Here is a 13,084-nt window from a genome sequence, read left to right as displayed (position 1 = left end):
CTTGGATTTTGTGACAGGGCCTTACAGAGCCTGTTAATTCAGGATACCAGAGACAGAGTTCTTGACCATCTGTCCACTCAAGAGCTATATTTAGGGCAAATACCTGGGGCAGTGAGTGAATTCTAGGACAATCATAGTCCCCACACTTAATAATTCCAAATAGGACAATCCCTTTTAGTCTCTTGAAGGTGTGTGCAGGTAGAATTGAGGTGTCTGGTCCTTTCAATAAGCACTAATCTTTTATTACTTTACTGTTGAAATCCTTCAATGGCTCTCCCTCATTTAGAGATAAATTATGAATTCCAAAGCATGGCATTTGAAGTTCTCTGTGGGCTGGCTCTTGTCTAGCTCTCCAGGTTCACCTCCTGCTACTGTTTCATTGTGCAGCTGGTGTTCCTGACACTCAAAACTACCGTCAGGTAACATGACATGCAATTGGTATGTTAACGACCAAGAATTCTCTCCTTGTGCTGCTCTGTTGGGCAAACCCCAACTTCTTGAAGTAAGCTCAGAGTCAATCTCTCTGTGACATCTTTTCGAAACCCCTAGATTTGTATAGGCCTCTGTAAGTAGCAATCATCGCATGGAATTCTTTGTTTGGTGTGTCTTCCCTGCCAGCTTTCTTGAGGTTAACCTATGCAGCAACTGTGTCCATTATATTCATATAATTATGGTTGCGGGCAAGGAAGGGAAAATTTACACCTATTAGTGTTCTGTCAGAAATATTTATTGAGCACTTATTATATGCCAGACAGGTATTAAGCTAGAGTGGTTGAATGCAGGAAAATTTCTAGTCAGTTTTACAGCTGATAAGTTAGTTCCCTCTTTCCTCCCCTTTCACTGTCTTTGCTTGTTTTGTGATGATTTTGCTATTAAATCCTAATTTGGGTACAAACTATTTCATAAGATAATCTTAGGTAAATGGATCTAACAAACGTGACTGAATGTCCACCTGCTTGCTGGAGGAAGAAGATACTTTGTAGATGGGCTCAGGAGCCTAGCCCAGAGCTGGAGGCTTTCCCAGCACACCAGGGATTCTCACTGCCACCATGAGGGCCATCTGTACTTTGAAAGGCCCCTTTGCAAAATGAGCATTTACAGATGAGATGCTGATCTTGACTAGGGTTTGTCTGTGCTTTATCCCACTCTTCCAGTTATGGAAAAACATCACAGAATGATATGCTTACGTAATGTGAACCAGTTTCCCTAAGCCGCCCCATGGGGGAGGGTCTAGTTTATGATCTTTGGCAAGAGATAAGGAAACACTGTAATTCTGAAGTCCAAATCCTGAAGGCAAGAGTACCAGAGAGTACGGGTCCAGCATCAACCAATATACAACTCAGCAGGGCTACTGGCTCCACCCTCAGCTTCTTCAAGGTAAAGACAGAACTAGGGACTCCCCGAGGCCTCTGCTAACTGCTTAGGATGGCACTGAAGTGGCCTCAGTGGAACAGCAGGACAAAAGTCTATGATCTTGAGGTCAGGAAGGAACGCACAGTAAAATTTTGTTGTCAGATAACCGGCTTCGATTACTGCTATGCTACTTAGTAACCATCAGTTTGAATAAGGTACTTAACCTCTTTGAGGTTCCATTCTTTTCCTTTTTCCCTTTGTAAAATTATAAAACAAATATACAAAAAGAAATGTGTCTAAAACATAACAGGTATGATAACCATTCTTCCACTTCTTTATAAGATGTCATGGAAGGCCAGTGATCATAATGCAGTGATCATTACGATCATGGATATATGGGAAAGTCAATGTTGAAAGGCATCGGAGAGGTGCAGAAACAGTAAGGACTAGATGAGCTAACATTCCAGAGAGGGAAGAGCCTCTTCTAGGCTGTTTTCTGCCCTTGAGGGATTTGCTGATTCTGGACCAAGGCTAAGAGCTGGATTTGGCACAGACAGAGGAACCCTGCTGAAGGAAAGAGAGACCAGGGGGGTTTTTGCAGTTGTGTGGGGCTGTTGTGACAGATTGGTAGCTAGAGGATCTGCACAGAGGAACCTCAAACATGTGGCCAACTTTCTCCTCAAAAGCACTGATTAATGGGGCAATCTGGATTCTGGGCCAAATACTTTTAATGGTCAGAGAGAAATCTCTCACAGCTGCATGGTATATAGGTGACCAAATCTGGCTTAAGTGAGGGGCTTGCCACAAACACACATGTGGTCTCCATTTCAAGAGATCTGTCAGGTTTTGAAGTTGTTCAGGGAGGCTAAAAAGCTAAGCTAAACAACTCTGAAGTTGTTTAGAATCCCCACAGTCTTCCAGGATAGAGGAGATAGATCCTTCCAGCTTACCACCCAAAGTCAGGAGTGGCGGGGAAGACTGGCCCATGCCTAAGGAACAGGGCCGAAGCACAGAAGACTGAGACTTATTAAGGCTGCAACTTACCCTGGCCCATCCCAGGCCCTGATTGGACTGAGGGAATCAGTCCCTTGCTCTAACTTACCAAGGAAAGGCAGAATCCTCTCAGGGAGGAGATCATCAGGAGCCTCTGGTTCTTTTCCATAGCTCAGTATACAAGAAAAAAATCACCAGACATGGGCATAGGCAGGGAAATATGGCTGATCAAAGAAAAAAACATAACAGAAGCAGACTTGTGAACTATCCAAATATTGAAATAACTGATTAATAATAAGATAAAGAAAACAGAAAAAAACAGATAGACAAAAATGGATGAGAAAAGTAGAGAAATTCACAAAATAAGTGGAATCTATGAAAGAGAATAAGGTGGACATTCTAGAAATGAAAAATATAGTATCTGAAAATAAGAAGAGAATGGCTGGGTTAACGGCAGTCTGAATACAACGGAAGACAGGATAAGTGAACCTGAAGATAGTTCAATAAAAAATATTCAAACTGAAGTATGGGAAGAAAAAAGTATGGAAGAATTCCAGTAAGACCCCAAGAGACACATGGCACATAAAGGTCTAGTGTACAGAAAATGAGCATCTCACAAGGAAAGAAGGGAGAACAAAATAGAAGCAATATTTAAAAAGACAAAAGCTGAGAATTTCCCCAAAACTGATGAAAACATCAATCCATACATTCCAAAAGCACAGTGAACCCCAAGTAGAATTAAAACAAAGAACCCACACTTAGGCAGATCATAGTCAAATTGCTGAAAACAACAGTGAAAAGAAAAATCTCACATGAAGTCAGAGAAAAAAGGACACATTACCTTCAAAGGAACCACTATAAGACTGACATTTGCTTTTTAAATAAAAACTATGAAAGCCAGATGAAATAGACTGACATATTAAAGTGTTGACATATACTGCCAATATATAATTCTATAACCAGCAAAACATATACCTTGAAAATGAAGACAAATGAAGACATTTACGGACAATCAAAAGCCAAGAGAATTAATTACCAGGAGACTTGCACTACCATAAGTATTAAAGAAAAAAACTTAAAGGTAAAGGCACTTTATTGAAACGTTGGAAGCCTGTAACTTTAGGAAGGAGTGAAGGATGCTGAAAATGGCAATTTTGTGAATAAACGTAACAGGTTGTTTAAAGAACCACAACCACAATATAAGGGTATAGAAACTATATAACAACAAAAGTACAATGGGTGGAAGGAATGAAATTACACTGTTGTCAGGTTCTTATATTGTTTGAGAAGAGGTAAAAGTATTAACTTAAGGTAGACTGTAATAAGTCAAGACTTCATATTGAAATCTCTGGGACAACTAATACAAAATAATATAAACAGGCCAGGCGCGGTGGCTCACGCCTGTAATCCCAGCACTTTGAGAGGCCAAGGCAGGCAGATCACTTGAGGCCAGGAGTTCAAGACCAGCCTGGCCAACATAGTGAAACCCCATCTCTACCGAAAATACAAAAATTATCCAGGCATGGTGGCACATGCCTGTAGTCTTAGCTACTCAGGAGGCTAAGGCAGAAAAGTCGCTTGAACCTGGGAAGCGGAGGTTGCAGTAAGCCAAGGTTGCACCACTGCACTCTAGCCTGGGTGACAGAGCAAGACTCTGTCTCAAAAAAAAAAAAAAAAAAAAAAGTGAAAATAAGAAGACCAGTTCAGACTCAACAAAAACATAACCCAAATGAAAACTGGGGAAGGGACTTAAACAGACCTTTCTCAAAATAAATACGAATAACCAACAAGCATATGAAAAGATGCTCATCATCAATAGCCATTATGGAAATGCAAATCAAAACCACAGAGACATCACCATTAAGATAGTTACTATTTGGCCTGGCGCTGTGGCTCACGCCTGTAATCCCAGCACTTTGGGAGGCTGAGGCGGGTGGATCATGAGGTCAGGAGATCGAGACCATCCTGGCTAACAGGGTGAAACCCCGTCTCTACTAAAAATACAAAAAATTAGCCGGGCATTGTGGTGGGCGCCTGTAGTCTCACCTACTCGGGAGGCTGAGGTAGGAGAATGGCATGAACCTGGGAGGCGGAGCTTGCAGTGAGCCGAGATCATGCCACTGCACTCCAGCCTGGGTGACAGAGCGAGACTCCGTCTCAAAAAAAAAAAAAAAGAAAGAAAAAAAAAGATAGCTACTATTTTTAAAAAAAACACACAGAAAATAACCAGTGTTAGACCAGCCTAGGCAACATGGAGAAACCCCATCTCTACAAACAACAACAACAACAAAAACAAATATCAAAATTAGCTGGGTGGGTTGGCATGAGTCTGTGGTCCCAGCTACTTAGGAGGCTGAGGTGGGAAGAGCACCTGAGCCTGGGAGGTTGAGGCTACCGTGAGCCATGATTGTGCCACGGACTCTAGCCTGAGCAACAGAGCAAGACCCTCTCTCAAAAAATAAAATAAAATAAATAACAAAAAATAAAATAAAATAGAATAAAATGTAGAGAAGAACATTTCCCCAATACAGTAAAGGCCATTTAGGAGAATCCCACAGCTAACATCATAATCAGTGGGGGGGAACCTCAAAGCTTATTCTTTAAGATTTATTACAATGCAAGGATGCCTTGCCACTTCTATACAACATAGTACTGGAATTACTAGCAAGAGCAAATAGACAAGAAAAAGAAGCAAAAGCCACCCACACTGGAAAGGAAGAAGTAAAATCATCTGTTGGCAGATGACATGATCCTACATATAGACAAGCCTAAAGATTCAACAAAAAAATTGTTAGAACTAATAAATTCAGTGAAGTTACAGGATACAAAATCAACACCCAAAAATCAGTTGCGTTCTTTATGCCAACAACCACTTATCTGACAAGGAAATAGAGAAATCTCATTTACAACAGTACCCAAAAGGATGAAATACTTAGAAATAAATTTAACCAAGAAAGTGGATAATCTCTGCACTGAACACTTTATAAAACACTGATGAAAAAAATAAGATACAAATCAATGGAAGCATATCCCATGTTTGTAGATTTAAAGAATTAATATTGTTAAAATGTGCATATTAGCCAAAGTGATATATAGATTGAACACAATCCCCATCAAAATTTCAATGAAAATTTTCACAGAAATAGAAAAAAACTATTCTAAAATCTGTGTGGAACCATGAAGGCTCCAAATTGCTGAAGTAATCTTGAGAAAAAAGAATAAAGTTAGAGTCACCAACTTCCTGATTTCAAGTTCTATTACAAAGCTATAGTGATCAAAACAGTATGGTACTGGCAATAAAAACAGACACATAAACCAATAAAATGGAATAGAGAGCCCAGAAATAAACCCAAGGATATACAGTCAACTAATTTTTGACAAGGTGCCAAGAATATACAATGGTGAAAGGACAGTCTCTTCAATAAATGATGTCAGGAAAAATGAATATCCACATGCAAAAAATGAAATTGGACCTTATCTTACACTATACACAAAAAGCAACTCAAAATGGATTAAAGACTTAAACATAAGACCTGAAATGGTAAAACTCCTAGAAGAAAACATAGGGAAAAGTTGCTTGACATTGGCCTTGGCAATTTTTTGAATATGACACCAAAACCTTAGGCAACAAAAGCAAAAAATAAACAAGTCAGACTACATCAAACCAAAAAGCTTCTGTATAGAAAAGAAAAAAAAATGAAAAGACAACCTGCATATTGAAAGAAAATATTTGCAAATCATGTATTTGAAAAGGGTTAATACCCAAAATATATTAGGAACTCACACAACTCAATAGCAAAAAAAACCCAAATAACCTAATTAAAAAATGGGCAAGGGACCTGAATAGATTTTTTTTTCAAAATCTATTTGTATATCAAAAAAGATATACAAATGCCCAATAGGTATATGAAAAAAGCACTCAACATCACTAATCAATAGGGAAATGCAAATCCAAACAACAGTGAGACATCACCTCATACCTGTTAGGATGGCTATTATCAAAAAGTGTTGACAATATAGAGAAAAGGGAACCCTTGTACACTGTTGATGGGAATGGAAATTGGTATGGCCATTATGGAAAAAAGTATGGAGTTTCTTCAAAAAACAGAAATAGAACTACCATGTGACCTAACAATCCCTCTTCTGTGTATACACACAAAGGAAATGAAATCAGTACCTCAAAGAGACTGCTACAGTTTGGATGTGGCTTGTCTCCACCAAAAGTCATGCTGAAATTTGATCCCCAATGTGGCAGTGTTGGAAGGTGGGGTCAAGTGGGAGGTGTTTGGGTCATGGAGACATATCCTTCATAAATGGCTTGGTGCTGTTTTCAAAGTGGTGAGTTCTCTCTCTGGGCAGACTGGATTAGTTCTCATGAGAATAAATTAGTTCGTGCAAGAGTCTGTTGTTATAAAGCCAGCATGCCCCTGGGATCTGTCTCTTCACACAGGTCAGCTTCCTCTTTGACGTTCTTTGCCATGTTATGGTGCAGCAAGAAAGCCCTTGCCAGAAGCCAAGGTCATGTCCTTGAACTTCCCAGTCTGCAGAACCGTGAGCTAAATAAACCTCTTTACCTCGTACATTACCCAGTCTCTGGTATTCTGTTACAGCAACGCAAGATGGACTATAGTTATATATATATATATATATATAGTTATATATATATATAGTTATATATAGTTGTATATATAGTTATATGTAGTTATATATATAGTTATATATATATAACTAACACAAGAATGCTCATCTTCATTGCAGCATTCACAATAGTCAAGATATGGAAACAATCTAAATGTTCATTAATGGATGACTGAATAAAGAAATGGAATATTATTCAGCCTTAAAAAATGAGAGCATGCAATTTGTAACAACATGGATAAACTAGACATTACACTAAGTGAAATAAGCCAGACACAGAAAAATATTGCATGAACTCAGCTATATCTGGAATATATGTAGAATGAATAAGTCTAAAGATCCATAGTACAGCATGATGACTACAGTTAATACTGTATCGTATTCTGAAAATTTGCTAAGAGTAGATATCAGGTACTCCCACCACACATACACTTAAAAGGTATGTGAGGAGACAGATAGGTTAATTAGCTTGATTATAGTAATCTTTTGACTATGTATATCAAAATATGTTGTATGCCTTAAATACTTACATTTTTTAAAAGTAAATGATTGACCTTTTGTATTTGCTGACTACACTAAACCCCTTTATTAGTTCTAGAAATTTAAAAGATAGGCCCTTTGAGATTTTCTACACAGATGATCATGTCATTTGGAAATAGGGACAGGTTCATTTCTTCCCTTCTGCACAACTTTATCTTTCTTTATTGTATTAAGACTTCCACTATGATGTTGAATAATAGTGATAAGTGTATTCTTGCCTTTTTCATGAACTTAGGGGGAAAGCATATAAATTTGCCATTAAGAATGATATTGGCCGGGCATGATGGCTCATGCCTGTAATTCCAGTACTTTGGGAGGCTGAGGCCAGTGGATCACTTCAGATCAGGAGTTCAAGACCAGCCTGGCCAACATGGTGAAACCCCGTCTCTACTAATAATACAAAAATGAGCTGGGCGTGATGGCAGGTGCCTGTAACCCCAGCTACTTGGGAGGCTGGGGAGGAGAACTGCTTGAACCTGAAAGATTCCATCTGGGAGATGGAGGTTGCAGTGAGCTGAGATCACACCACTGCACTCCAGCCTAGGCAACAGAGTGAGACTCCATCTCAAAAAATAAAAATAATAAAAAATTAGAATGATGTTACCTGTAGATTTTTCATAGGTCTCTTTTATCAGATTGAGAGGTTGAGGAAATTCTCTTATCTTCTTGGTTTGCTGAGAATTTTTCATTATGAACAAATGTCATACTCTTTCAAATGATTTTTAGGCATCAATTGATGTGATTATGTGGCTTTTCTTCTGCAGACTATAATATGGTAGATCATATTGATTGATTTCTGAATATTGAACTAATCTTGCATTCTCAGGAAAAAACGCGTTTGGCATGGTGTGTTTTCTACATATATTGCTGGGTTCAACTTGCTAATATTTTGTTGAGGATTTGCATGTTTGTGTTTATAAGTGATATTGATCTGTAGTTTTCTTTTTCTGTACTGTCTTGTCTGGTTTGGTATTAGGTAATGCTGACCTATAAAATGAGATGGGAAGTTTTCCCTCTGTTCTAAAAGAGGTTGCAGAATTGCTGTTATTTTTAAATGCTTGGTTAAATTCACGAGTGAAACCATTTGGAACTAGATATTTATTTTTTGAAATGTTTTAAACTAAGAATTCAATGTATTTAATCATTTTGGGGTTATCTCTTTTATCTTAGGTGGCTTTTAGTAGTTTGTGGTTTTCAAAGAATTGGTCCATTTCATCTAAGTTTTCAAATGTATTTCTGTAGAGTTGTTTGTAGCACTGCCCTATTATCCTTCTAATATTTACAGAGACTGTAGTAATATCCCTTTTCATTTCTAATATTGGTAATCTGTACTGTATTCCTCTTTTTATTGGTTAGTCTTGCTAGTGTTTACCAACTGTATTGGCTTTTTCAAAGAAACAGATTGGTTTCATTGATTTTCCTTATTTTTTCAGCCTCTAATTTCCCTGTTTTCTGCTCCTATCTTTATTTACTTTCTTCTACTTGATTTATGTTGTTCTTTTTCTAGTTTTTAAAATCAGGGGCTTAGACTATAGACGTAAGAACTTTCTTCTTTTCTAATACAAGCACTTAATGCCATAAATTCCTTCTAAACACTGCTTTAGCAGTACTCTTCGAACTTTGATATGTTGTGTTTCCATTTTCATTCAGCATAACATATTTTCTAATTTCTCTTGAGATTTCGTCTTTAACCCATGGATTATTTAGAAATGAGTTGCTCAATTTTCAAGTATTTGAAGACTATTCAGTTATCCTTATGTTCCACTGTGGTCAGAGAATATACTTTGTATGATTTTACTTCCTTAAATTTTGTTAAGGTTTGTTTTATGACTCAGGATATGGTCTATCTTGGTGGACATTCCATGTGCTCTTTCTGGGTGGAGTGGGCAATAAATGTCAGTTAGATCTAGTTGGTTGATGGCGTTATTGAGCTCTTTCTATATACAGGTACTTGTTGTTTTTCTATCTACTGGTTCTATTTATTATTGAGAGAGGAGTGTTAAATCTTCAATTATAATTGTGGAGTTGTCTATTTCTCCTTTCAGTTTTGTCAGATTTCACTGCATGTAATTTGGTTCTGTTGTTAGGTACATACACATTTAGTATTGTTATGTCTTCTTAGTGAATCAATTATTTTATCATTATGTAATGTCCTTCTATACCTCTGGTAATTTTCTTTCTGCTGAAGTCTACTTTATTTGATCTTCACAAAGCCACCCCAGCTTTCTTTTGATCAGTGTTTGCATGGTATACATTTTCCAGCCTTTTACTCTTAAACTACCTATATCATTATAGTTGAAGTGGGTTTCATGTACACAGAATATTTTTAGGTCATTCTATTTGTAATCCATTCTGACAATTTCTGTCTTCTAATTGATGTCATTAGAACATCTGCATTTATAATTATTTTTGTGGCTAGATTTAGATCTATTGATTTATTGCTTGCTTTGTTTGGTCTCTCTGTGGTATTTTTTTCACCTTGTCTGATCTCTTTTAAATTATTTAAACATTTTTCAGTCTTCCATCTCAATGCATTTATTGTGATTTTTACTATATCTCTTTGAATAGCATTTCTTTTGGGATTACAAAATATGTACTTATTTCATAGTCTACTTAGTATCAGTATTTTATCACTATAACTGGAATGTTGGAATCTTCGCCTTATAGTTCCATTTACCCTCCCTCTTTCATGCTTTGTAAATATATGTCTCATAGATTACACCTGAATACATTGAAAAACCCTCCCTGAGATCTCCCTGGTACTTTCAGTTCCCAAATGTTCCCTTTTTCGGTTCTCTGGCTAGAAACTTGAAGTTCTAGTTACCCCTCTCTGCCATATATTTCTGCATTTGGAAGCTTGTTGGGCTCAAGTGACAAGACAAGAGAGAAGGGAAAGGACGAAAGCGACGTGGGTTGACCACACCCTCTTGGAACTGCAGCTTGACTAAATGGGGAGGAAGTTTCTTCTCCCTTTGAGTTTTGGCTGTTGCTGGTCATCATTGCCATGGGATTGTCTAGGTATTGAGATGTAAGAGTACAGAGAAAAGAGAGAAAAAAGTGAGGGGATATCTACATTCTGATAATTATAACCTCCCTTTTCAGTAACTCATGCCGGAGCCAGACAGATTTTCTTGGAGCTCTCTCTGTGCACAATGGCCACTTCCGGGTTTCTAGTTGCGTTGACTTCAGGCTAGGGGCTATCAGAGGAGAAAACATAGTAAGTCCTATGGTAGTGGTACTTGAAATTCTGGTGTTCTTTCTTGATGTACCTACTTCTGTTTGCAGAGTCTTCAAATACATACATTCTGTCCATGTTTTATAGTTGTATTCAGTGGGAGAGAACGTGAAGTGTGCTTACTCCATTTTACCTAGAGCCAGAAACTCTATTAATCGATTTTGCTTTAAAGTATATTTTTGCTAATATTAATAAACAGCTATGCCAGCTTTCTTTTAGTTAGAATTTACCTAAAATGTATTTTTCAATCAAGTCATATTTTAAACAGAATACGGTTGGTTTTCTTTCCAACAGATGGATAATCTTTGCCTTTTAACTGAAGCATTTAGTGCATTTCCATTTAATATAATTGTTGATACATTTCATCTAATATCTAGCTTTTTATTTTATGTTATGTTATCAGTTGTCTTGTTTATTCTATTTCTTCTTTCTTACTTATTGCATTCTTTTGCACTGATCTTTAACTCTATTTTTCCCATTTGTTAGTTTAAAATTTGTATACTCTGTATTCTCTTAGTGGTAAGCCTAGAAATTTCGCATGCATACTTAATGTCTGCATCAAATGTTGCAAATTTAATCCTTTCCTTGGTCCTCCTCCTGGATAATCAGGGGATCTTAGGACACTTTCACTCCACTCACCCCTGTCCCAACTTGTTATTATAATTTTGATTTCATTTCTTTTACTACTATTTTATCACTGTTTAAAAAATATTAATTATTATTTTATAAGTCAATTTAATATTTGTAACTGATATTAAAATAGTCTATCTTAAATATTTAACTGTGAAATGTTTCCATTTACCCATATGTTTACCACATTCTTTGCTCTTCATTTCATCTTGCATTTTAGATCTTCAATCTGGGATCACATTTTTTGCTTAAAGACATACTTTAAAATTCCTTTATGGTGGTCTGCTGGTGGTCTGCTTTCAGTTTTACCGCATCTGAAAATGTCTTTATTTCATCCGTATTCTTGAAAGACCATCTCATTAGGTATAGAATTCTACTTTAGCATTTATTTTTCTCCTAGCACATTAAACATGCAATTTAACTGTCTTTTGGATTCCATTATTCTGTTGATAAGTCAGATGTCAATCTGTCACTTCTTAAAAGTAATCAGTCTGTTTTCTTAATCTGCTTTTAAGATATTCTCTTTTCATTGGTGTTTTTCAGTTTCATGATCACTACAAATCTAAGTATACATTTCTTGTTTGTTTGTTGTGCTTGGCATTCACTATTTTTGCTTGTTTGTGTGCATTAGTGCCTTTCACTGGTTTTAGAAAATCCTCACCCATTTTTCTTCAGATATTGCTTCTGTTCTGTTCTCTTTCCTCTCCTTGTAGAACTCTGTTAAACATTATTAATCCCCTCACTCTATTACCCATCTATCTTAACTTTTCTTCTACTTAAAAAAAATCTATGTGATGCACTCTGGACAAATTCTTCAGAACTCTCTTCTATTCACTAATTTTCAGAACTTTCTTCTATTCACTAATTTTCTCTTTATCTTTGTGTGATCTGCTCTCAAATATACCTATGAGGTTTTAATATTGTTATATATTTTTACATCCCTTGCAGTTATAAAGTCACTTCTTACCCAAACATTTTTGATCATTCGCTATCATTTTCTATTTCCTGATGATATTGTAAATTTTATTCTTTTATTTCTTTAAACAGAGTAAGCACACTATTTGTCTGACACTTCCAGTATGTGAGGTCTCCACTGTTTTGTTGTTGTTGTTGTTTGTTTGTTTTTTTCTGGACATTATTTCCACCGGTTCTTGCTCAAGGTGTCTTGTTTCATTAACTGTGGAATGCTTATTTTCCTTGGAAAATTATTTGTGGGGGATTTTTGAGGTCTAGAATAAAGATGCATTTCTTGAGAGAATGTGAATTTGCTTTTTCCAGGTACCTGACCACACTACCAGTCTGAGGCATTTTAAAATAAATTCATGATTCAAGCTTTTTCTTTTCTTTTTTCCCACTTGGGTATGCGAATTTGGGTTGCAGTTCCACTCAAGAGCTTATTTATGATTATTACTTCTCAGGGATGTATGAGCCTTTCATCAGTAACTTTCTCAATGCCAAGATGTTTCTTTGAAGTCCTCTGAGATGAGAGATGTAAGGCAGGTTTACTTCTAGTATATGGTTACACAGAGGCTATAGCTCTTTGAAGTACCAGCTTTATGTGCATAGTAACTCTAATTAGATTTCCCACCTTGAGTAATTTTGGTAAGCTGCAAGCCTGAGAAACTAAAGCTTACAATTTTCCAGGCTTGATAAATGTTTGGGTGTCCTGCACATTTACTTATTGAGACAACTTAG

At 36.8% G+C, this 13,084-nt stretch overlaps 1 protein-coding gene across 1 annotated transcript in view; it reads right to left on the bottom strand.

Moving 5' to 3' along the window:
* The window catches only part of KBTBD12 (kelch repeat and BTB domain containing 12), a 72,638-nt gene that overhangs the window by 38,163 nt on the left and 21,391 nt on the right, over window positions 1–13,084 (bottom strand). The window lies entirely within an intron of this gene.

This window comes from Gorilla gorilla, chromosome 2, assembly GCF_029281585.2.
Source record: "Gorilla gorilla gorilla isolate KB3781 chromosome 2, NHGRI_mGorGor1-v2.1_pri, whole genome shotgun sequence".
Classification (NCBI taxonomy): Eukaryota; Metazoa; Chordata; class Mammalia; order Primates; family Hominidae; genus Gorilla; species Gorilla gorilla.
The sequence above is the reverse complement of the archived record's forward strand: the minus strand, read 5'-3'. Positions and strand labels throughout refer to the sequence as shown.